Source organism: Cervus canadensis, chromosome 20, assembly GCF_019320065.1.
Source record: "Cervus canadensis isolate Bull #8, Minnesota chromosome 20, ASM1932006v1, whole genome shotgun sequence".
NCBI lineage: Eukaryota > Metazoa > Chordata > Mammalia > Artiodactyla > Cervidae > Cervus > Cervus canadensis.
Window position 1 is genome coordinate 52,055,133 of NC_057405.1, and position 26,633 is coordinate 52,081,765.

General features: G+C 35.8%; 1 long non-coding RNA gene across 1 annotated transcript; it reads left to right on the forward strand.

Annotated features, from left to right (window-relative positions):
* Nucleotides 1-2,008: 2,008 nt before the first annotated feature.
* LOC122422837 lies at nt 2,009-19,053 on the forward strand. Its single transcript, XR_006263976.1, has 3 exons — nt 2,009-2,019; nt 9,519-9,522; nt 18,922-19,053. It is a non-coding gene; the product is annotated as an uncharacterized LOC122422837 (long non-coding RNA).
* The last annotated feature ends 7,580 nt before the right edge of the window (nt 19,054-26,633 follow it).

The following is a 26,633-nucleotide window of genomic DNA, read 5'->3' on the forward strand; positions in this document are numbered from 1 at the left end:
AGAGAGACGTCTTAATCAGCTTCAGGTTCTACAGCTAGTGAAGCTGCTCCCCTAAGACTGAAAAGTCTGAAAAGTCTTCCTGAAAAGCCAAAATAGTGTGTACGTCTAGCTCTTGAATTGCTTAGCCAGTTCTATATACCATAAGCAATAAAACCATGTACTTACTGAGCAACTGGTAAAAAAAAAAGAAAAGAAAGTAAGTGTCAAAAGTATATCAATTTAACCATTTAACTTAGGAATAAAGAAAGGGAAGAAGGCAAGTATGCTACATGGTGCTCACAATTCACATTTTATCTTTTAAAAAGTATCTATCATAAAGCGGATTACATTTCACCAGGAACAAAGTCCTGTAGTTTTTATCACATTCTGGAACAATACATCATTGTTAGTGCAGTCCCACAGTCCAGATGGACCTATCTTCCTTCTAGCTGCCTTGCGGTGCAGAGTGCTCCATGTGTAATAGAAGACAGAGCTTCTAGTTGAACCCATAGCACACACATTCCATCCACGAGGAACAGAGCTGGACCACGGAGAGTATGTGCCCTCTATGCAAGGGCATTTCTCACCATTGGTGCATGAAACTTCTGCTCACAACTCCCACAACTTACGCCCCTGACTACAAGCAGTTGCCAGAAAAGAAAAGCTGAGGAATTGTAGTCTTTAGTTGGAGCAGCCATGTGTTTAGCTAAAATTCTATGTTCTTTCAGTGAAGAAGGCAGCAATAATGGATATTAAAATTAAGGAGCAGGCTTTTGCAAAGGCATACCTTAGATAAAGAAATGTTTTGCATTCAATAAATGTGATTTCCAATTTCATTTAATATATTCATAATTGAATTTGCCACAGGGTAGTCAAGGAAACAATGTATAGAAAAGTTCTGAAAGTCAGATTTTGTGCCATTAGAAGTAACTGTAAAGTTTATGACATAAAGGTGAAATTTAGGAAAAAGATAAATTTGGCATTTGAATATTTAATACATTTGCTGTTTTTATTGACTGCGCAGTAGTGTGCCATGAGTGTTGGCTCAATATTCAGACTTGACTAAACCATATCATCAATGTTTCTACTCCCACTTGTCAGAGAAAGAGGATATTTTAAATAATCTATGGCACTGTCATTGCCTTGGATACCAAAGAGGAGACCATTTGTAGTTTTAAGAAAGAAAACTTAAAGAATGGGTCAGTGTTTCTTAACATTTAGTGAAAAGGGTCAGCGGTTTTGACAAAGAAAAACATAGGCTTTTCGTAGAGAGCTATGTGTTGTTTCCTTCTTGTGTGATCTAGAAAGAAAGCAGGCATGGCCATCTCCAGAAGGAAGATTGAACTAAAGTTGAATGTCCCATTTGCACTTTCATTGGACTGGAGCCCACAGTACCCTGATGAGGTCTGCTAATTGAAGCGGAGGCAAACCTCATTAACTAAATGCTGAAGTCCTGTTCCAGGCCATGATGTTCAGAGAACCAAGAGACAGATTATGTACCTTCATTGCTGTGTGCTTGGTCACTCAGTCGTGTCTGACTCTTTGCAGCCCCGTGGACTGTAGCCCACCAAGCTCCTCTGTCCGTGGGGATTCTCCAGACAAGGATACTGGAGTGCCATGCCCTCCTCCAGGATATCTTCCAAACCCAGGGATCGAACCCAGGTCTCCCACATTGCAGGCAGTTTCTTTACCATCTGAGCTGTGAGGGAAGCCCCTCATTGGAGAGAAATATAATTTCCGGAGGGTAGGGGTAAATGCAGAGGGTTGAAAAATATTAACATAAGATTATGGGAGGAAGGAAAGAGGACTTGAAGATCTAGATGAGGCAAAGAGATCTTGAGAGATAGTTGGATTCCACAGAGATCCTATCTTCTTTAACTATGTGGTTATTGTTTGGTAATGTTTGCTTTGTGTGAGATAAGGCAGCCCCTAAACTAAAGAGAGTTACAACCTTTCTTCCTATGACAGTACATATGCTGAGATCTACACAATCCTCCAGTAAGAAACACCAAGCATTCCCAATACGGTTATGTTGGTGTGGTCTGGCAGAGGCTAGAAAGACAGGGTCTCCTGGGACAGACTATCCTTATGAGTGCTAGAATAATGGGTCTGAAGCTATTATGTTCCTCCTCCTCTTCCTCGGGGGGCAATAATAGAAAATCACCACCAACACTATTGCAACAAGAGGAGAGAGTAAGGTAAATGTCTCCAATGCAATTGCAGTTCATAGAGAATCACCCTAAAGGTTGGGGAAAAATAGCCCTGCCCAGACAGGTTGTACACAACTAATTTTACAATTTCAAAGTCAGCCTTGCCTGAGGGTAACAACTGATTTCTACTAAGACCAGCTTCCTAAGAATGTGTAGCCTGCACACGGCCACTCTTTTCCATGATAAATGTTGATAATCTTTCTGAGAGTCTGCTTTTTAGTTGATGTAGTAGCATTATTTCTAAGCAATATCTAATCTGACATTTTCACTATTTTGTATTATATATTCCTTGGACTGATGGTCAGCTTCCTTTTGAGAGTTGTGCTTTCACAAACATACTTGAAGGATATTGGCAGTGAACATCTTATCCTAGAGGTGCATTAGGGGCTCTAAGAGGGGCATTAGGGGCTCCAAGAGGTACATTAGGGGCTCCAAGACATCTGATTTTCTCACTTTCATATCAAATGTGTGTGCATAGTATGTTGTAGATATAGATACACAGAGATGACACTTCACCTCTCCTTAGGCATAGTATTTTAATCTCCCATTGAGTATATTATGTGAAAGATGCTCCATTATGTTTATCACATCATGTCATTTCATATTACAAAATGTGGCCCCCAAAATAAAAATATTTTATTATTAAAATTCATACTTTATATAAATTCTCTCCAGGTTCTTCTTATCTCCAACTCTTGTAGATTAAGAAAAGTAGCACTAATGAACCCACAAATAAATTACAGTTACTAATCTACAAATCTGGTCATCTCTTCTTAATCTTTAGTCTTCGATAACTGTTAGGGTTTCTAATTTTGTTGTTTGCTTATTTTTTTAGATTGCCCAATCCTTTTGAAAACTAATTTTGTTCTTTTGCTTTCTATGACAAAAAGAAGTGGTTATTTCATAGTTTCTCCTATGTTCTTTTTTCTATCTCTATCACGATTTCTGCCATTTCCTACTGCTTTGAGCAGTCTGTAGAGTGTTTTTCTTAACTGTCTGGCCTTAAGTTCAATACTTTCTTTTCAAATATCTTGTCATAATTGTTATTTTATATTATTATTTATCAATAGGTACTGCCTTCCTTCTGAATTAAAAAATAAACAACAACAACTTTAAAATATTATCACTGGCAAATCTTGCTGACCCTTAAAACTATAGTAGCACTGCCATATAGTACTTGCCCTGGAAATAGGAATATTCTGTTCTCATGTTGTTCAGTATATATGGAGTCCACTCGCCACCGCTGAATATTAACATGCTGAATTGTGGCTAGAAAAAGACTAAGAAGCTGAATCTTTTAGCTTTATTTTATTGTAAGTAGCCACATATTACTAGTAGCTACTTTATTGGATTGTACATCTCTGAAGCTGTAGAATTTGTGAGGGAGAAAGTCTCAGAAATTGTAAATAATCCATCCTATAAATGAGAGTGAGTTGCAGGGTGATTACTTCAGTGTCCAGTGAACTCTAATCTCCACCATCTAGACAGAAGCAGGAAAGCTGAGCAAAACCTCACAATGCCAGCAACTGGCTGGATGAACACTATTCTTAGATTCACTAGTAATATTCAATTCCCAGTTCAGTCCTTTAGTTTTCTATGATGATCATTCTAATTCTGCACAACTATCTTGAAAACATATGAGCATATAAGGAAGCACCCCTTGTTTCTCAATAAGAACTGAACAAGGAACTAGACAGTGACAAGATGAAGTGAAACATGGAACATACTGGATATACATTATCTGTTCCTTTGTGTGTATATGTGTGTGTATGAATGTTTTCAAGGAAATATAAACAAAGCAAAACATTTAGAAAAACTGAATTGTTTGGGAAAAAAAAGTATGGGACACATAGATTAGGAAATTCTTTCTGACATTCTCTTATTTTAAAATTAAATTTAATAAATCTGAATGCAAGGGTATTTAATATGTTTTAAAACACTTAATTTATATTAACTTTAACTTTTCCATTTTCTTAAGGATCTCAGGAAAACTACACAAGGAATAAGAAGTAGTATACATGAGAAAATTTCTTAGCAAACCATAAGATATTTGTGTCTATGTGCCTGTGTGTGCACATATGCAAGTGTGCGGGCGTGTTTGCTAGAGTACATTTTATGAGGGCATTTGCAGACATAATCATGAGCAAATGTACGTTTTTTTATAGCCAAGGCAAATGAAGCATGCCTTCAATTAGAAACTTCTGAAAATACACTGTGATAACCTACTGAGACTGGAATTGCTTTTCTTCACAGCATCACACCCACCTCTCTTTAGATGCCGGTAGTATAGAGTATAAGTGTTGTAAGTGCAATATGCTCTTCTTGAATCATTTTTGTTCATTAAATGCATTTTGTACTTCAAATACCATTCCAGGATTATACATTTGATACTTCAGAAAGATGCACATGCTGCTTTTAGAGTTCAGGATGTGAAATAAGTGAACTTCAAAAGTCTTAGAACTCACATGTTATATAAATGAAAATGTGAAACTTCAGATTATTAAGGCTTTTCTGAAACACTTGATACATTTAAATTCCTCATTACCTAATATGCTATTACTTATTTTCAGCAATTGAAATTTAATTTTATATACCCTTAAGAAAAAATTGAGAAAAAAAGACATCCCTCCTTATGTTAAAAGTAAATATACTTTGGCTTATATATGACAGATATAGCTATAGATAAATATACATGTATCTATATTTATATCTGTATCTATATTCCCAGGTGAGGCAAGTATGATTCTACATGTATTTGGGAGATTTTAAGGTAACAGAATCAATATCAAACCTTTATACCTACAAATCCTTTATTTGACATTATTGTAAATGTTATTTTTAAAAAGTTTAATATCCAAATTTTCATTGCTAGTACATAGATATAAAATTAATTTTACATGTTGAGTTTTACCTACAACCTTATCAAACTCAATTTTTAGTTCTTGTGCTTTTCTTTTGGATAAGGAGATTACAGAGATCCACTGCAATTTACCTCCTTCATTTCTTTGTTATATATTTAATTTTTATATATGTTAAAAACACAATATATTTCTGTTAAATGTTACCTGGCTCAGTCATGTCTGACTACCTCCTTTTTAGATAGTTAACATTTAGTTTCATTAAAGATAATAGAAAAGTGATTTTGACATTTACTTTGATTTTATTTTCAGCATTTTATTTTCTGTGTTTGTAGGAAGAAGAAATCCATGTTTTTAGCTAATAATATATTCCTTTAGCTGGAAGATTTTCTCTAACATTTATTGAGCTATAGATCTGTCACCACAGAATTCTCTTAATGTTTGATTACTTAAAGGGTTTTTATTTCCCCTTCAGTTTTGAAATATATTCACATTGATGATAGAATACTGGTTTCACATTATTCCATTCTGTTCTGGCTTTTATAATTTCTGATAAGAAGCCTGTTTTCATTACTCATTTTGTCCCCTTTACCAAAAAAAAAAAAAAAGTATGTATTTGGCTGTAGTGAAGCCTTTTTCTTTCCTTTAAAGTATTTTCAGTATGCCATGACTATGTGTGTGTGTGTTTGATATTATCCTGTTTGATATTTTTCAGGTTTCTTAAATCTATGGAAGTCTGTCATTAAGTGTGGAAAAAAATTTAGCTGATATTCCATCCAATATTTCTTTGTTGTGTTTGCTCTATCTCCCCCTTTTGGCATTCCAAATTATAAAGATACTAAACCCTTTTTTAAAATTATTATTTCACAGTTCTTAGATACTATGTTTTGTTGGTTTTATTTTTCTCTTTTTTTCATTGTTTTGATTAAGCCTAACATTCAGGCAGTCATATTGAGTCTAAACCTTGGGGTAGGATCTTGTCAGCCAGATTTTTTAAATGTCTTCTTGCATTGTTGGTATATCTAATGCCATGGATTAAAAAAAAAAAAAAAACTGCATATCTGTGAACATGTAATGAAACCTAACTTGATTCATATTCTATTAATGGGTTCACTGATCATAGTGTCAATTCAAATGCTTATTTTTATGTATTTATTTTCTGATTATCTTAGAGTTTCTAGTATTAATTTATCTTTTTGCTAGTGAAACTATAACTTCAAGAAAATTTTTCAAGGACTGTATGTAAATATATAATTTCCATGTATCAGATATTGGTTTTCTGTAGCCTTATCACTTGCTCACTCTCTTATTCATACATTATTTTTTTACCCATTCATACAGAAATAATTTATTTTACTGTTTCTTCTAAATAATTTGAGATTAATTTGACATCATACTATTAAAAAATCAAATATTGACAAATTCTTAGCTTATATTCAAATGCTGTTGATTGTCTTTTAATACCTTTTTTAAATGTCTGGTCCATGGTTCAATCCAGAATAAGTCATTTCTATTAGTCATCATGAAACTAAAGTTTACTTTATTCTGAAATAGTACCTCAGAATGTCAAACCTTTGACATTCATGATCTTGGTGTTTTAGAGTAGGTCAAGCCAGTCATTTTTTAAAATGTTACAATATGTATTTTATTACATATTTTTAACTAATAATGCTTCATCCAGGCTTAAAACATCTCATTGGCTTTTATTAAATGCGTAAACATCAGCCATTGTGCCTATAATGTTAAATGTATTTAAAACACGTCCATGAGAACAGTCACCTTTACTTCATTCATCAGTTGAACAAATCTTTACTGAGTTCCCCTTTAAGGCCAGACTCTGTCCTGTGCTGGCAGTGGGAGGACAGTGGTGAAAAGTGTATAGCCTAGAGAAACAAATATCATATGATATGACCTATATGTGAAAAGGGGGGATATAAATGAACTTATTTACAAAACTTAAACAGACTCACAGACTCACAATAAAAGAAATGTATGGTTACCAAAGGGGAAAGGCGGGGGCTGGGGAGTTGGGGAAGATGTGGAGGGATAAGTTAGGAGTCTGGGATTAACAGATGCACACTACTATATGTAAAAGTAGATAAACAATGTGGACCTACGTACAGCATAGGAAATTACATTCACTATCTTGTAATAATATGTAAAGGAAAATAATCTGAAAAAGAATATATATTCACCTATGATTTGCCATACATGTGGAACTAACACAACATTGTAAATCAGCTGCACTTCAATGATGATAATAATGGTTGAAAAAAAAACAGCATGGTTTCTGCTCCTATGGAGCAAAGAATTGAGTGAGGAGAGACATAAATACTTTTCTGATCTCAAATGACAACCATCACTGCATGCTATGAAGGAATTGGAACGATGTAATGGAAGAGTATAAACAAGTATCTAATTTAGGTTGAACTGGAGTCAGAGAAGTCCTCTCTGTAGAGGTGACTTTTAACTTGCATCTTAAAGGCTAAATAGTAGTAAACTAGATGAAAAACGTCTCAGAAGTCAGAACCCATGAGGTAAAGTCCTGGATGGGAAAGGAAGAGAAAGTCAGACTGGGAGGAGTCCAAAGGGAGAATGGGAGTGGTTTAAAGTGAGGACAAAAGGTATAATGTCACCAGAGTGTATGAGTCCCCTCAGGTTTATGAAGAATTTCATTTTTATCATAAGTGTGATTTCAGCCACAGAAAGCATGATGTAGGAGACTCACGTGATTAGATCTACATTTATTTCCATGAAACCACCTTTACTCTCCCTCCTTTTTCAATATAATTTTCTTAAGCATTTCCTCTGCATATGTTGATCAAAATATCAAATGGTAATATCATTTTAGCCTAGGACATAAAATATGATATGGTACACATAAGATGAAGGACAGTTTGTTCTTTCATTTCTTACCCCAATTTGTTCTTTCCTTTTCTGAAGTGACAAGCCTATTTGAAGTCCTTTAGCTTATCTTGAAGAATAGTTTTGCTAGCAACAAATTCTGTTTCCTTTCATCTGAGTTTGTACTTCTTGTTCATTCTTGATGCGTTTCACTGGATATTGAATTTGTGGTGGATCTTTCATTTCTTTCAGTACCTGAAATATTGTACCACTTCTGTCTGTCTTAATTTTCAGCAAGGTCCAGTGGACACAGGGGTAGGGAAGGGAGAGGCTGAGAGTGCCAACCAGCCCTGCCCTTGACTCTGTTCGGCTTGGTTCCTCAATCTGGTGATGAGTGTGTGCGTGTGGGTGGAGCGGAGTGGTGACTAGCCCCTCTTTGCCCTGCCTCATTAAGTCTAGTGGCGAAAGCTCAGCTTGTGAGCCTACTAAAACTATCTTGGGGTGAAATCAGTGTGCTGCCAGCCATCTGCCTCTGGTGTCTGAGGGATGGAAAACCAGCTCCCTGCTAATTGACACTACCCACCTCCTGCTTCCAGGGCTGGGCAGGGGGCACAGAGTATGAAAATCAGCTGCCAATGTTCCCCACTGAAGTCACAGAGTGGAGGGTGGGGGTGGAGGAGGGATGCAGTTTTTCTCTTTGGCTGGATCGGGGTCAGTATTGCCAGCAGTTTTCTGTTATTAAGCCACCCTTTTTCTGACCCTTTGGCTAGGGAGGACAGTAGATTCTGCTGGGAGCTTTTGGTCTGCGCCTGTGGGCGGTTCAGGACAGCGTTTGTTCCCTGCTTCCTGGGGATATACAGGAAGTAACAAAGAGACCAGGGGAGCTCTGCCCTTTGTTAGCAAGGAAGAGGAAGCATTTGAAAAGAACCCCTGGAGAAGGGTGGGGAATGAGGAGTTTGGTTGCCATGATAATAAGCTTAAGTTTTCTGCAGGACAGCAGTAATATCAAAGAGTGGTGGCGATCATTGGTAAAGCACAAATTTAGAAAAAATGAGAGCAGTGTGGAAAGAAAAACATTTGTCTGTTTCCCTCTGAAGTTGTACGGTATAAACACTATTATGCTCTTTTTCAAAATCATTTGCTTTCATTATATATAAATGTTAGTCTGAGTCCATTAGAACACATTTGACACCTTGGAAGAAATGAAAGAGATAGATAAAAATAAAATGAGCTATTAGGCAGCACATTTAAATGGTTTGTTTTTTACAAAGTGTCCCAAAAAGGAGACAAGGTGTCTGACATCTAGTCTTTTAAGTGCCTTGCTCTCCAAAACATATCTGAACATCCAAATGTGGAAGAGAGGAAATTGGGAACCTCAAAATGACTCTTTTAAGAGCTTTCTCTGGCTTCCAAAGAGATTTGTTTGCTTCTAGGAGATTTATTTTGTTATTATCACATCTGAAATGCACTAGGAAGAAAGAAAAAGACTTTTGTTAGTTTCAAACTATAGTAAATCAGCTATCCTAAGTGCAGTTCTGTCTTAAAGATTTATTTTGTTTGGTTATAATTGAGATGAGTCAAGGAGACAATAGTATGGAAACAGTTTTGATTCTGTATCAGAACAAAGGTCAGTAACTTAAGACTCAAGTATCCTCATAGTAAAAACACTTTTTAAATATCTCTGATGGGAAGCACTGCTCTGGTGAGGATTAGATCTGTCAGTGTACAGCACAAAGCAGAATACAGCACACCGCTAAGAACCTGCCGCCCACCAAAATGTTAGAAGCAGCAAGCATTTTAGGAAATATAGTTTGTACTCTATGCTTTGGGTACATTCAGCAAAATAACTATAGGGCAGAAATTGCTGTTTCACTGAGATGGTGTGCTTCATGCATATTGAGATAGCTCTATTTCTCTAGCAGATCTGCCAACTTTTACACTGTATTAGATGTGGTTTTTGTCAGGGACGCATCCACCTCACACTGTTAAAATATCTGGTTTTTAGGTTAAGGTGCCGTTTGCCACTCCAAATGTTCACACAGAAAATTGTTACAGCAGATAAAAAAAAAAAAAAAAAAACCTAAGGAAAAAAAAAAAAAGAGCAGAGTCCTGATTCTAGTCCTATAACCTGTGATCTGTGCTTGGGGAAAAGTTGTAACCTTTTTTCGTCTCAGTTTTTTATACATGTAACCATAATGATAATGCCTGTCCAGGAGGGTGAAGTTAATATACAGTGAACATGTGAGTTAGAAGACAGTGTGTGCTCTATGAATACTATTGCTTTATCTTTAGTGTCCAGAATGTACACCACGACTATTGGCAATGAGAGACATATTAAAGAAATTAGATAACAGATACTCAGAAGATGCTGGGAAAGTTAAAATCTGAAAGGGGCCAGGGGGGAACACCTGCTTTTCTACCTGAACACATGAGTGAACAAGTCAGTTTACAGGAATACCCAAGAAGCCAATCTGGTCAGTGAAGTGGGAGCTCATGGAGAGATGGATGAAAACAGTCATTTCATTTGCTGTTTTTGTGGGTCTCACCTGAGTGCCTGGTGATGGGCTGGGAGCTTCTGTTTCCGAGTAGAGTTTACAGTTGTGGAGATGTGCTAGACATGGAACAGAGGAGAAAGAAAATACTTAGACCCATCTCTGCCTATCACAGGGTCTGACCATGGCAACCTTCCAAGAATAATGACTTTTGCTATGCTCCCAATTTCTAAATGTAATATATTGTTTCTCTTGACTTTGATCTATCAAAGTTTTATAACTAACATGATATTTGGTACTTTTTACCTGATATGAAGCTTTATTTAGGCCCATGTTGTGATGGTTAATTTTATATGTCAGTTTGACTGGAAATTTCAGGTATTTAATTACACATTATCCAGTATCTGTCTATGAGAGTGTTTCTGGATGAGATTAATATTTGAATCTGTAGACTAAGTAAATACATTGTCCTCTTCAGTGTGGATGGACCTCATCCAATCTATTGAAGGCCTGAGTCAAAAAAGACATGATAAGGACAAGTTTGCCCTCTCTGATTGACTCAGAGATGGGATGTTGTTGTTCAGTCGCTAAGTCATGTTGGATTCTTCAACCCCATGAACAGTAGCACACATCTATCCTCCACTATCTCCCAGACTCTGCTCAAATTCATATCCATTGAGTCAGTGATGTCATCCAACCATTTCATTCTCTATTGCTCCCTTCTCCTTCTGTCCTCAGTCTTTCCCTGCAACAGAATTTTTGTCAGTTCTTCACCGCAGGTGGTCAAAGTACTGGAGCTTCAGCTTCAGCAACAGTCCTTCAAATAAATATTCAGGATTGATTTCGTTTTGGATTGACTGGATTGATCTCCTTGAAGTCCAAAGGACTCTTAAGAGTCTTCTTCAGTACTGAAATTTGAAAGTATCAATTCTTCAGCACTCATCCTTAATTATCCAACTCTCATATACCAGCGTACATGACTACTGGAAAATACATAGCTATTGAAGTTAAAAAAAAAAAAGACAGGATAGGACAAGTTTGCTGGATAGCAGTCTTCTGTGATCAATGCAAAGAAATAGAGGAAAATAAAATAATGGGAAAGACTAGAGATCTCTTCAAGACAATTGGAAATACCAACAGAACATTTCATGCAAAGATGGGCACGATAAAGGACAGAAATGTTATGAACCTAACAGAAGCAGAAGATTTTAATAAAAGGTGGTAAGAATACACAGAAGAAGCCTAGATGGCATGCAGCTCAGAGGGCGGGCCCAGGTAGCCAAGTGTGACCCGCCAGACGAACACAGCCAGCACAAAGGGCAGGACTGGGGTGCTGACTGAGGGGAGGCTTACAAATCTGGGCAGCGCACACAACCCTTCCAGCACAGCCAAAAGAAGAATAACCTCCGCAGCAAAGACTGTAGGCAGTGAGGCGCAACAAATGCACGTAAACCCCACAAATGCAGAGGGTGGGCACGGTGAGCCCAGACAAATTCACACTAGCCCTGCGATGCAGGGGCCAGCCTGGGACGCTGAAACAAGTGCGTACCAACCCCACAACATGGAGTGCGTGCCCAGGAAGCTGAGAGGAGTGCACCCAAGCCTACGACACAGAGGGTGGACCTCGGGAACTGAGTCAAGGGCACACAGGCCCCACAACACAGAAGGTGAGCTTAGGGGGGTGAGGAGAGCCCACACAAGTCACCATGACGCAGAAGGAGCCACACAAGCACCTACCTAGCAAGTTTCGGCCAGCAGCGCAGGGCGGGACAGGGGAACAGAAGCTCCGGCAGTGATCCCAGGGACAAGTAGGGGGCTGGTGGCGCTGCAGTTATGCTGAGAGACACTTGGAAGCAGTTGTGGAAATAGATGTGACTGACACCCTGAAAGCTAGAAAGAGTGCCCAAAGGCACACTGAACCCACAGACAGTCCAAAACCTACTGCTGGACACTGTACTGTCCTTAAGAGAGAGGAGATCCAGCTCCATCAGCCAGAACACAGGCAAAAGCTCTGCCAACCAGGAATACGTGATAAGACAACAACCCAACCCCATCCACAGGGGCAGACTCCACAACCAAGAACTACAACCTTGAGAATCTTTTAAAAATTATTTTCCTATTTCTCTTCTCTTACAAATCACACTGTTTATTCACCCAACATATCTCCACCTTCACACTAGACTTTAGTGGTGTTGAGGACTTTTCCACTTTGTTTTTCTTGTTACAAAAATTAAAAAAAAATCATTTTAAGATTCTTTCTTCTGATAAAAAACACTGCTTATTGCCCAACATATTTCCACCATCACATTAGCTTTTTGCGATACTGTGGAGTTTTCCTTGTTAAAAAAAAAAATCATTTTAAGATTTTGTTTTTCTTTTTTCTTATTAATCACATAGTTTATTCCCCCTACATATTTCCACCTCCATATTAGCCTTTTGTAGTGCTATGGAATTTTCTTCTTTGTATTTCTTCTCAGGAAAAAAAAAAAGAAAGAAAATAATTCATTTTAAGTTTTTTTTGTCTCTCTCTCTCTCTCTTTTTTTGATGAGTTTTTTGGATTTTTTTTTTTTATTCAACTGCTTTTCCTACTGTTCTTTACTGTCTGTAGCTATTCCTGAATATATATAAATCATTTCCACATATGTCTATTCAACTTTGTTTTTTCTATTTATTTCTTTTCTCTCTCTCTTTTTAATTTTTGTAATCCTCTTCTCCACCCTTTCCTTTCTCCTTTCCATCCCTTCCTGTCTTTCTTTTCTCTTTCTTTTTTTATTTTCCCTATTCCCCTCACTCCTTCTTGTTTCACCAAGTAAGTTACATTGTTTTGCTCTTTATGCTGTATTCCCCAGATTGCCCCCTGCTCATGCTCAGATCTCCAGACTGAGCATTAACTAAGTCGGCTTTCAATTGCTTGATATCACCTCTGGTTTCCCTTGCTCACCAAGTCAATCTCCTGTGTTCTTTTCTTTGGAACACTTTGGTTATTACTGTATGTGTGGAGTGTGTAGATATGTCCCAGTATTTCTGTAATTACCTACTTGATCTCCTCCCACTAGAAGACAGACACAAGTCACCCCCAACAAGAAATCGACACAAACCACCCAACGAACATTTCCCTCCAAGGGCAAAAATCAAAAGGAAGAAGTAATACAACCCTAAAGCCTGGGAAAAGGAGACCTCAAGTGGAGCAAGTTAGAAAAAAAGAAAAAAGATGAAAAACAGAGAAATACAGCACACATGAAAGAGAAAGGTGGAAACTCACAAGACCAAATAAACAAAGAGGAAATAGGTAATCTTCCTGAGAGAGAATTCAGAATAAGGATGGTAAAGATGCTCTGAAGACTTGAAAATAGAATGGAGAAAATGCAAGAAGCATTTAACACAGTTCATACAATCACTAAGGACATAGAAGAAATAAAGCATAAGCAAACAGATGAAAAACTCAATCACTGACATTAAAAATACTCTAGAAGGAATCAATAGCAGAATAACTGAGGCAGAGCTGGAGGATAGACTGGTGGAAATAACTGCTGAGAGAAGGATAAAGGGAAAGGAATGAAAAGAATTGAGGAAAGCCTCAGAGACCTTTGGGACAGTATTAAACATATGAACGTTTGAGCTATAGGGGTCCCAGAGGAAGAAGAAAAAAAGAAAGGCACTGAGAAAATTTTTGAAGAAATTATAGTTGAAAACTTCCCCAGTACGGGAAAGGAAATAGTCAATCAAGTCCAAGAAGCACAGAGAGTCCCCTACAGGTTAAACACAAGGAGAAACACATCAAGACACATATTAGTCATGCTAACAGAGATCAAGTACAGAGAAAGAATATTAAAAGCAGCAATGGAAAAGCAACAAGTAACATACAAGGGGTAACCCATATGATTAACAGTGGATCTTTCAGCAGAAAATCTACAGGCCAGAAGGGAATGACAGGATATATTTAAAGTACTGAAAGAGAAAAATCTACAGCCATGATTACTATATCTGGCAAAGATCTCATTCAAAATTGACAGAGAAATCAAAGGCTTTAGGGACAAGCAGAAGTTAAGAGAATTCAGCACCACAAAGCAAGCTTTGCAACAAACACTAAAGGGACATCCATAGCCAACTAAACACAAGAGAAAGGAAAGACCTACAAAAACAAACCCAAAACAATCAAGAAAATACCAATAGGAACATATATATCAATAATTGCCTTAAATGTAAGTGGATTAAATGCGTCAACCAAAAGTTACTGACTGAATGGATACAAAAACAAGACCCATATATATGCTGCCTACAGGAGACCCACTTCAGATCTAGAGACACATACAGATTGAAAGTAAAAGGGTGGAAAAAGACATTCCATGAGAATGGAAACCAAAAGAAAGGTGGAGTGGCAATCCTTATTTCACACAGAATAGACTTTAAAGAATACCATAAGAGACAAAGAAGGACACTACATGATGATCAAAAGATCAATCCAAGAAGAAGGCATAAATGTCTATACACCCAACATAGGAGCACTTCAATACATAAGGAAAATGCTAACAGGCATAAGAGGAGAAATTGACAGCAACACAATCCTAGTAGGGGACTTTAACACCCCACTTTCACCAATGAACAGATCAGCAAAACAGAATCAATCAGGAAACACAAACCTTAAATAAAACATTAGACCAAATGTACCTAACTGATATTTTCAGGACTTCCCATCCAAATGCAGAAGAATACACTTTCTTCTCAAGTGCACATGGAACATTCTCCAGGATAGACCACATCTTGGGCCACAAATCAAACCTCAGTAAATTTAAGAAAATTGAAATTTTATCAAGTATCTTCTCTGACCACAATGCTATGAGACTAGATACCACCAACTACAGGGGGGAAAAAAAAAAAAAACAGCAAAAAACACAAACTCATGGATATTAGGCAATACATTACTAAATAACAAAAAGGTTACTGAAGAAATAAGAAAAGAAATCAAAAGATTCTTAGAAACAAATGATAATGAAAGCACAATGACCCCAAACCTATGGGACTCACCTAAAACAATTATAAGAGGGAGGTTTATAGTGATACAATCATATCTGAAGAAGCAAGAAAAGCATCAAATAGACAACCCAACTCTACATCTAAAACAGCTGGGAAAGGAACAAAAAACCCTCAGAGTCAACAGAAGGAAGGAGATCATAAAAATCAGAGCAGAAATAAATGAAAAATAAATGAAGGAAGCAAGAGCAAAGATTAATAAGCTAAAATTTGGTTCTTTGAGAAGATAAACAAAACTGACAAACCACTAGCCAGATTCATCAAGAAAAAAAGGGAAAATCAAATCAATAAAATTAGAAATTTAAAAAGAGAGGTTACAACAGATAACACAGAAATACAAAGGATCATAAGAGAATATTATAAGCAACTATATGCTAATAAAATGGACATCCTATAGGAAATGGACAGATACTTAGAAAAGATTAGCCTCCCAAAACTGAGCCAGGAAGAAATAGAAATTATGAACAACCCAATTACAAGCACTGAAATTGAAGCTGTGATCAAAAATCTCCCAAAAAACAAAAGCCCGGGGTCAGGTGGCTTCACAGGGGAATTTTATCAAACATTTAGAGAAGAGCTAATGCCTATTTTTCTGAAACTTTTCCAAAAAATTACAGAGGAAGGAACACTTCCAAACTGATTCTACGAGGCCACAATCACCCTGATACCAAAACCAGGAAAAGACAACATGAAAAAAAAGAAAATCGCAGGCCAATATCACTGATGAATGTAGATGCAGATATCCTCAACAAAATTCTAGCAAACAGAATTCAACATCACATTGAAAAGCTCATACACCATGATCAAGTTGGGTTTATTCCAGGGATGCAAGGATTCTTCAATTTATGCAAATAAATCAGTGTGACATATCATATCAACAAATTGAAAGATAAAAACCATATGATCATCTCAATAGATGCAGAAAAAGCCTTTGGCAAAATCTAGCATCCATTTATGATAAAAATTTGCTTCAATAAATGGGTATAGAAGGAACCTACCTTAACATAGTAAAGGCAATATATGAAAAGCCCACAGCAAACATTATTCTCAGTGGTGAAAAACTAAAAGCTTTCCCTGTAAGATCAGGAGCAAGACAAGGGTGTCTACTCTCATCACTATTATTCAACATAGTTTTGAAAATCGTAGCTATGACAATTAGAGAAGAAAAAGAAATAAAAGTAATCCAGATCAGAAAATAAGAAGTAAAATGCTCACTGTTTCCAGATGCCATGATGATATACATAGAAAATGCAAACGAAACTATTAGAAAATTACTAGAGCCAATCAGCAAATTCAGCAAAGTCATGGGATACAAGGTCAATACACAGAAATCACTTGCATTCCTATATACTAACAATGAAAATCCGAAAAAGAAAGTAAGGAATCAATACCATTCACCATTGCAACCAAAAGAATAAAATATCTAGGAATAAACCTACCTAAGGAAACAAAAGACCTGTATAGAGAAAACTATAAGACATTCATGAAAGAAATCAAAGATGACATAAACTGATGAAGAGATATTCCGTGTTCCTGGGTAAGAAGAATCAATATTGTGAAAATGACTATACTACCAAAGGCAATTTACAGATTCAGTGCTATCCCTATCAAATTACCTATGGCTTTTTTCACAGAATTAGAACCAAAAAATTTCACAATTCATATGGAAACACAAAAGAGACCAAATAACCAAAGAAATCTTGAGAAAGAAGAATGGAGTTGGAGGAATCAGCCTTCCTGACTTCAGACTATACTACAAAGCTACAGTCATCAAGACAGTATAGTACTGACACAAAAACAGAAATATAGTCCAATGAAAAAAGATAGAGAACCCAGAGATAAACCCATGCACCTATGGGTACCTTATTTTTTGACGAAGGAGGCAAGAATATACAATGGGACAAAGAGGCAAATACAACCTCTTCAATAAGTGGTTCTGGGAAAACTCACAGCTATGTGCAGAAGAATGAAATTAGATCACTACCTAATGTCATACACAAAGATAAACTCAAAATGGATTAAATATCTAAATGTAAGACAGGAAATTATTAAACTCTTAGAGGAGAACACAGGGAAAACATTCAATGACATAAATCAAAGCAAGATCTTCTATGACCCACCTCCTAGAGTAATAGAAATAAAAACAAACAAAAATAAATAAATAGAATTAAATCAAATTAAGCTTAAAAGTTTTTGCATAGCAAAGGAAACTATAAACAAGATGAAAAGACAACCATTACAATGGGAGAAAATAATAGCAAGGGAAACAACTGATAAAGAATTAATTTAAAAAAATACAAGCAACTTATACAACTTAATACCAGAAAATCAAACAACCCAATCAAGAAGTGGGAAAGGGACCTGAAGAGACATTTCTCCAAAGAAGACATACAGATGACTAACAATCACATTAAAAGATACACAACATCCCTCATTATCAGAGAAATGCAGATCAAAACTACAATGAGATACCACCTCACACCAGTCAGAATGGCCATCATCAAAAAGTCTACAAACAATAAATGCTGGAGAGGGTGTGGAGAAAAGAGAACACTCTTGCATTGCAGGTGGGAATGTAAACTGATTCAGCCACTATGGAAGATGGTATGGAGACTTCTTAAAAAGCTAGGAATAAAACCGCTATGTGACCAAGCAATCCCACTCCTAGGCATATACCCTGAGGAAATCAAAACTGAAAAAGATACATGTACCCCAGTGTTCACTTTAGCACTATTTACAATGGCTAGAACATGGAAGCAACCTAGATGTCCATCAACAGATGAATGGATAAAGACGCTGGTGTACATATATACAACAGAATACTATTCAGCCATAAAAAAAGAACATATTTGAATCTGTTCTAATGAGGTCGATGAACCTAGAGCCCATTATACAGAGTGAAGTAAATCAGAAAGAGAAATATAAATATTGTATACTGAAACAGATATATGGAACCTGAAGAGATGGCATTGGTTAATTTGTTTTCACAGCAGCAATGGAGAAACAGACATAGAGAACAGATCTATGGACAAGGTGGGAGGAGAGGAGGGAGAAGGTGAGATTTATGGAGAGAGTAACATGGAAATTTACAGTACCTTGTGTAAAACAGATAGTCAATGGGACTTTTCTGTATGACTCAGGGAACTCAGACAGGGGCTCTGGGACAGGCTGAAGGGTGAGGTGGGGAGGGAGATGGGAGGGAGGTGTGGGAGGGAGGGGACATGGGTGTACTTATGGCTGATTCTTGCTGATGTGTAACAGAAAACCACAGAATTCTGTAAAGCAATTATCCATCAATTTAAAAATTTAAAATTTTTATTTAAATTTAAAATTAAAATTTAAAAATTTTAAATTAAAAAATTAAAAAAAAAGAATTAGGTTGCAAAGCAGCTTATCACTAACTTTTCTTAAGACAGTTATTTCTTTATTAGTAAATAAATGAATAAAAGAAATATATAAAAAAAAAAAAAAAGAATACACAGAACTCTACAAAAAAATATCTCCAGATCACCTAGAGTCAGACTTCTTGGAATTTGAAGTCATGTGGGCTTTAGGAAGCGTCACTACGAACAAAGCTAGAGGAGGTGATGGAATTCCAGTTGAGCTATTTCAAATCCTAAAAGATGATGCTGTCAAAGTGCTGCAATCATTATGTCAGCAAATTTGGAAAACTCAGCAGTGGCCACAGGACTGGAAGAGGTCAGTTTTCATTCCAATCCCAAAGAAAAGCAATGCCAAAGAGGGGTCAAACTACCTCACAATCGCATTCATCTCAATGCTAGTAAAGTAATGCTCAAAATTCTCCAAGCTAGACGTCAACAGTATGTGAACGTGAACTTCCAGATGTTCAAGCTGTATTTAGAAAAGGCAGAGGAACCAGAGATCAAATTGTCAATAAACATTGGATCATAAAAAGCAAGAGAGTCCCAGAAAAGCATCACTTCTGCTTTATTTACTACACCAAAGTCTTTAACTGTGTGGATCAAAGCAAACTTTGGAAAATTCTTCAAGAGATGGGAATACCAGACCACCTTACCTGCCTCTTGAGAAATCTGTATGCAGGTAAAAAGCAACAGTTAGAACCAGACCTGCAAATGGACTGGTTCCAAATTGGGAAAGGAGTACGTCAAGGCTGTATATTTTCACGCTGCTTATTTAGCATATTTGCAGAGTACATCATGCGAAAAGCCGGGATGACTGAAGCACAAGCTGGAATCAAGATTGCCAGGAGAATGTCAGTAACCTCAGATAGGCAGATGATACCACCCTTGTGACACAAAGCGAAAAGGAACTGAAGAGCCTCTTAATAAAAGTGAAAGAGGAGAGTGAAAAAATTGGCTTGAAACTCAACATTCGAAAAACAAAGATCATGGTATCCATTCCCATCACTTCATATCAAATAGATGGGGAAAGTAACAGACTTTATTTTCTTGTGCTCCAAAATCACTGCAGATGGTGATGACTGCAGCCATGAAATTAAAAGATGCTTGCTCCTTTGAAGAAAATCTATGACAAACCCAGACCTATGACAAAAATCTATGACAAACCCAGCATATTAGAAAGCAGAGACATTGCTTTGCCAACAAAGTCTGTCTATTCAAAGCTACGGTTTTTGCAGTAGTCATGTATGGATGTGAGAGTTGAACCATAAAGAAGGCTGAGTGCTGAAGAATTGAAAATACTTTGAAATACAGTGTTGGAGAAGACTCTTGAGCATCCCTCAGAGTGTAAGGAGATCAAACCAGTCCATCCTAAAGGAAATCAGTCCTGAATATTCATTGGAAGGACTGATGCTCAATCAGCTTCAGCTTTGAAGCGCCAATACTTTGACCCCCTGACTGGAAGAACTGACTCATTGTAAAAGACCCTGATGCTGGGAAAGATTGAAGGCAGGAGGAGAAGGGGACGACAAGACAAGATGGTTGGATGGCATCACCAACTTGATGGACATGAGTTTGAACAAGCGCCAGGAGTTGTTGATGGACAGGGAAGGCTGGTGTGCTGCAGTCCATGGGGTGGCAGTTGGACATGACTGAGCGACTGAACCGAACTCGAGTCTTCTTTTGCCTTTGGACTTAGGTTGGAGCTTACGTTATTTTCTGCTAGGTCTCTAGTTTGTAAATTGCAGAGTCTAGGACTTCTCAGTCTCCATAATTGTGTGAGCCAGTTCCTAACAATAAATCTCTCTCAGCTTCTGTCTCTATCTCTGTTGCCACTTCTTTGTTCATCATGTGAGGCCATAGCAAGAGGTTACTGTCTTCAAGCAAGGAAGAAAACCCTCACCAGGAGACATCACTGGCTGGCATCTTAATCTTGGAATTCCCTGTGTCCAAAACTGTAACAAGTACGTTCTTACTGTTTAAGCCTGCTGTCTGTGGTATTTTGATATGACTATGACTTCCTGAACAGACTAAGACACTTAGGCAACATGTCATTCCTGATTTAATAATTTATTAAGCATGGAATGTGTATCTGTGCACTGAGCACTTTCATTTCTACATAGTGAGATATCAGTAGCTGCTTTTTGTAGCTGGAGATAGTCAAAATAAATTAGAATGATATGTGTTATAATTTTCACTTTTTGAGACATTGTTTTTCAGTGCTGTTTTAAAGATTCTACTTTACTACTTTTCAAGATTTACATTTGCAATTAAGTCTGATTAAAAGCTTTACCTTAAAGTATAGAATCAAATCAATGAATAAGAATTATTTATGATCAGTATATCCATGTTACACAAAAACATGATTCTCAACTACAAAATTATACTTTAAAAATTCACTCTCTTATTTAAATATCTGAAAAAAAGAAACAGAAAACCAATTAACCTATTGACATTTTTACAAGTTTTTAAACATGACAGTTTCTTTGTAAAATGTTAATTATCATAAAAATGAATCTTTTCAGAAACAGTAAATTAGAAATCCACACATTTAGCTTAGAATTTACATTGAAAGACCAGTTGAATGAAAATGAAACAACAAATATAGCTCATTTCTGCATAAGACAATCAATATCATATCCTAAACACAGAAAAAATATATTATGTCAACTATTGATAGGAAATTACAGTGGCATATTCTATGCATTAAACAATCAGAACTGACATAAAAAGTCAATTTTTCCAGTGTTATGTAAAGATAGAAACAGAAAAAAAAATTGAAAATAAAAAACCCAGGCAGTTAGAGAGGCTGATATAACGTGAAACCATACCCATGATTGAGGATATATGTATATGTCTAGAAGACTAATGTATTTCACATAAATATGCAGTGAAATATTTTTACTTTCAGAGGTACAGAAATAATAAGCCTAGATTTGGAATCAAACTGGTGATATTCAAAAGTAATTGGGCTGGGGGACTTCCCTGGTGGTCCAGGGGTTAAGACTTCGCCTTCCAATACAGGACATGCAGGTTCAATTCCTGGCTGGGGAGCCAAGATCCCACATGCCTCAGAGTCAAAAAATCAAAACATAAAGCAGAAGCAATATTGTAACAAATTCAATAAAGACTTTAAAATTGTCCACATCAAAACCTCTAAATAAAAAAGTAATTAGGATGTTGTATTTTATTTCTATCTGAAACTTTCACCCTAAGGCAGTGTTTTTCAGTGCTGTTTTAGAGAATAGGTAACTTTTTAAAAAACTGAATCACAAATGCTTCTTAAACACAGTTTAAAATAATTGCTTGAAGGTATAAAGAAATGTAGAGAGTAAAGTGTACATCTGGTGACTGCCATGGGTAAAAGTATTCTTGTCCTTTTAAGTGAAAAAAATTTTTCTTTTTTTTTTTTTGATTCTGTTTCTTAATCTCCATATTCTGTTTATAACATTAGGACAAACCATTATCTGTGTTCTGAAGTTGAGAGGACTAAGTAAAACAACGCATACCTCTTTAGCAAAACACCTAGAATAGAGAAAGTACTAAAGAAATATTTGCTCCCATTGAAAAAAGGAAAAGAAAATTGAAAAGGTACATAGGGAATGGTAAAAGCAAGAATTCACTGAATTTCAAGTAGATTTAAGAGAATTGTGAATAAATTATAATTAATCAGTAACTGTTATTACTTTGATATTTTTTAAAAATAATTAATACAATGCAACCAGAATATTATTGATCCAAAATAGCTATAACATAGCCATAAAGTTTCACCTTACTGCATGAATTTTAACAACTGAAGATATCTGCAGACAGAATAGAGTCTCAAAACTTATTCTAGGACTTCTGTTTCACCAAATACATTGGCAAGAGAGAAACAGAGGAAAGCCAACTATTTAAGTATATTAATCTATTATGTCATGTCTTTTTTTTTACTGTTCTGTTACTTGATATAAGGCGAATTGACAATTTATTTGTGATAAGAGTTCTATTAGTTATAAATTGGACATTTTGTTAGAATAATGCAAAAAAAAAAAAACACTTCCTATTTTATTAAATGTGTTCTCCACTTTCCTGAAATAAATTTGTAAATTTCTAATGCTATTCCTTCTTAAGGTTGAATATTTACTCCTTAAAAATATACAGGCTGCTGCTTGAAAAAGACTTGATTTTATAATTGTGTTTGTGTGTGTGTATGTATGTGCGTATATGTGTGTGTGTGTATATATATATGCAATATATATATACATAAAAGCAAATGCTGAATATTTTTCCATGTTAAAACCAAGGGAATAGAATCTTTAAGGATAAAGAGTTTAATCATATGAGGGAATTAAATTATTTAGAGTTCTAGGGACCTATTGATTTAAGTTAACTTTTCATCTCTTTGAGAAACAGACACCAGCATGCCCTTAATGAAGATTGTTTGACAGAGAAAATATATGTCCAGAGTGCAACTGAAACCTAAAACTACCAGGGATCAATCACACATTGCGCCATTTCTCCTAGGCCATGCACTGGAAATTATTGGATTTTTTTTTTTTTTTAAGAATAAGAAGATTTAAAGGACAAAAACCAAAACTAGTGTTGAAATTCTCAATGTCTTTACAGGAAAATCCCTCAAACTTCAAAACTTCCCTAAGCTTGCCACATGCCTCTGAACCAAAGTTTCATCTTGAAAAAATTATATATGTATATATGCATGTATGTATGTATCTATCCATCTAGCATCTATTATATATATATATGCATAAAATGAAGATATTTAATTTTGACGATTTTTAATTTGATGTTACTAATGAATTTTTAATGTAAAACTGTTTACTTGTTGCCTAATAAAAATAATAATTCTTACTTGCTAGGCTATTAGTGTCACAAAATTTAAAGGAATATTTTGCAGTCAGCTTTTCTTATTGCTACTCATCTTCCAGAATCATTTCACTCGATGCTCAATAAATATTTTTCAAATGCCTATTACATCCCCCACACTCTGTTAAATATAGAGTATGTGAGTGTTGACCAGGAGACAAATGTTGACCAGAACATTCTTTTTCTCTTAAAGGGTTTATACTGTAATTGGAAAGACAAGTATCAATCAGATAATTGAGATGCATGTACAATTTCAATATCTGATTCTATATAAAGGAACTATGGGCTTCCCCAGTGACTCAGAGGTAAAGAATCTGCCTGCAATGAAGGAGATGCGGGTTCGATCCCTGGGTCAGGAAGATCCCCTGGAGGAGGGCAAAGCAACCCACTCCAATATTCTTTTCTGGAGAATCCCATGGAAAGAGAAGCCTGGTGGGCTACAGTTCACAGGGTCACAAAGAATGTAACATGACTGAAGTGAGTCAGCAGACACACACACAAAGGAACTGTAAGATTTTGTAAGAAACTATAAAGTAATACTTGAAAACATCTTGATTTGACAGAATGAAAGATCAAAGGTTGGGTTTTGGTTTTGCATGTGAATCTGAGCAAATTTTGAGACATTTACTAGCAGAGAGCAAATAGGAGCTTCAGTACATATGTCTAGATCTCAAAGAATAGAATTATAAATTTGAGAGTTATCTGTATATAGATTGGAATTAAAGTTGTGGAAGAGAAGGAATCTCCAAGAGTGACAACATAGTAACAAAATAAAAAGGTCAAAGTACAGAAGGAACAAGTAACTACACTACTTTTTTTTTTTTTTTAGTATGATAGAAAAGAATGAAACTCTAAAGGGGTTCAAGGATTATTGGCCATTGAGGTGGAAGATAAGATGGGGAATAGGGTACCTGGAGTTCACAACTATAATTCTGTGATAGATAATCTAAAATAAATTCCAAGTCTTTGCCTAAGGTTTTTCTACTTCAAGTACAATGTAAAATCAATCGGAAGCAGACATAACAATAAATGAGAGGAATCATGGTTGTAAATTAGCTAAAAGAGATAATTAACAAGATACAATAATGTTAGATACAGAGTTCATTTTGTTAGCATATGGATAGGTACAAACCATATATTTGTGGAATCACAAATTTTGGATCAAGGGAAATATTTTGAATAATCATACTACTATGGATGTTCATACACCTTCTGTGATGTTTTCTTAAGCTCCAAGTTCACACTTCAAATGTAAGATTTAAAGAAAAAAAATATGTTATTTTAAAATATAATGTGATCACTTCCATAGTACTACATTTTGAGAAATCATTGCTTTTAACCTCCTAGCAGACAACTCAAGCAAAAATAGAAATTAAAACTCCTGAGATTTCTTTATACATTTTTCTCTGAAAATGTGCATTGTCTTAACATTCACAGTTACTTGAGTCAATCATGTACATAAAAAGAAATACTTTGTTGTTAAAGCATTGCTTTTTTATGCTTGACGGAAAATATAAGGCTGATAAAATGAGAAAGCATAAAAGCACTGTGCTCCTGTTAGAAGTCATCCATTAAAGAGCTATTTTAGATTGAGTAATAAATAGATAGATACTAATTATTTTAACGTAAAATTTCCAAGAGAGCCAGTTATCAAATTATCCCTCTTAACTAGTGAAGTAGATATACAATATGCTATGTGTGATTTTTAAATTTTGGTTTGGTATGATTTAGATTACAGATGTAACTGTATCCTAATTTCCATGATCAAATCTCAAAGCTAGCTGACTTAGATTACAAATATATAGCTTTACTGTTACATTTGAAAAATATTGAGAATATACAAAAATGAAACAGCTAAATGTATTACAAAATGTTACAAAAAGCATACAGATCTCCAAGTACATACATATAATTTAAAATTAGAACTATTCAAAAAATATAATGACCTTAGATAAAAGTGGAGTATGAATGGTGGGGTTTGTCCATTAATCCATCCATATGTTTAGGAAAATTTTAAAAAGGAAATGAGTTCATTTCAAATTATAAAATAATTTTAAGTATATAAAACAAAAATGACATGTAACAATTTTTTAAAAGAGTTTCTTTAATCCCCTACTGGGAGAGTAGCAAAATTCATTCCTAGGGATGAACTGACTTTAATTAACTTTGTTTATTATACTTTCATTACTTAACAAAGTAGTCTCATGTCTTTGCAATAATTTCAGTTTTACTACACTTTTAATGACCAAGACATACATTCAGAGTCCCTCAAAGCACATTCAGAAATCTGATTCATGACGTGTAAGATAATTTGCACAATCAATGTGGGACAAAAGAAATACTTGCTTAAAATGTAATCCCTCAAATCCTTATCACTAAGGAAATTTGCATGCTGGAGAGATGCATTTTGACTTCACTTATCAAGTTTATCTTTTTTTACTGTAACTGCACTTGCAATTGCACTAGGGTGACAGTCAAATTTAATTCCTAAAGAAGATGAACAGGACTTTAAATGGCAATGCCACTGAAGCTAGAGTTTGTGCAGTTTTACAGTTGAATGCAAAGCATTACATAAGGATATTCCCCATTGCCAAAAGTTGCCTCATGGCAAAGAATCCAAAAGACTAAGCACAGATTCCACTCCTCTGCTCTCTGTTGGGCAGTAGAGGACACACTTTCTCTCTTGAATCAGGAACCAAGGATACAGGAAGGGAACACCCTGAGATGAGGACACTCAGTATGGATTCTCTGTTAGAACTTACTGTACCCTGCTTCTCAGATAGGCATATTCTAGCTACATGACCTTCCCCAATCCAATGACAGAGCCCTGTAGAGTTCTAAAACTAGATTCAGACCGTAAACATCAATATTATTAATTAAGCATATTGACAACCTAGTATCAGCCTTCCCTGAAACTTTCCTTGGATTCATGGCTACAAAAAGAAAAAAAAATATTAATCAATTTATTACAT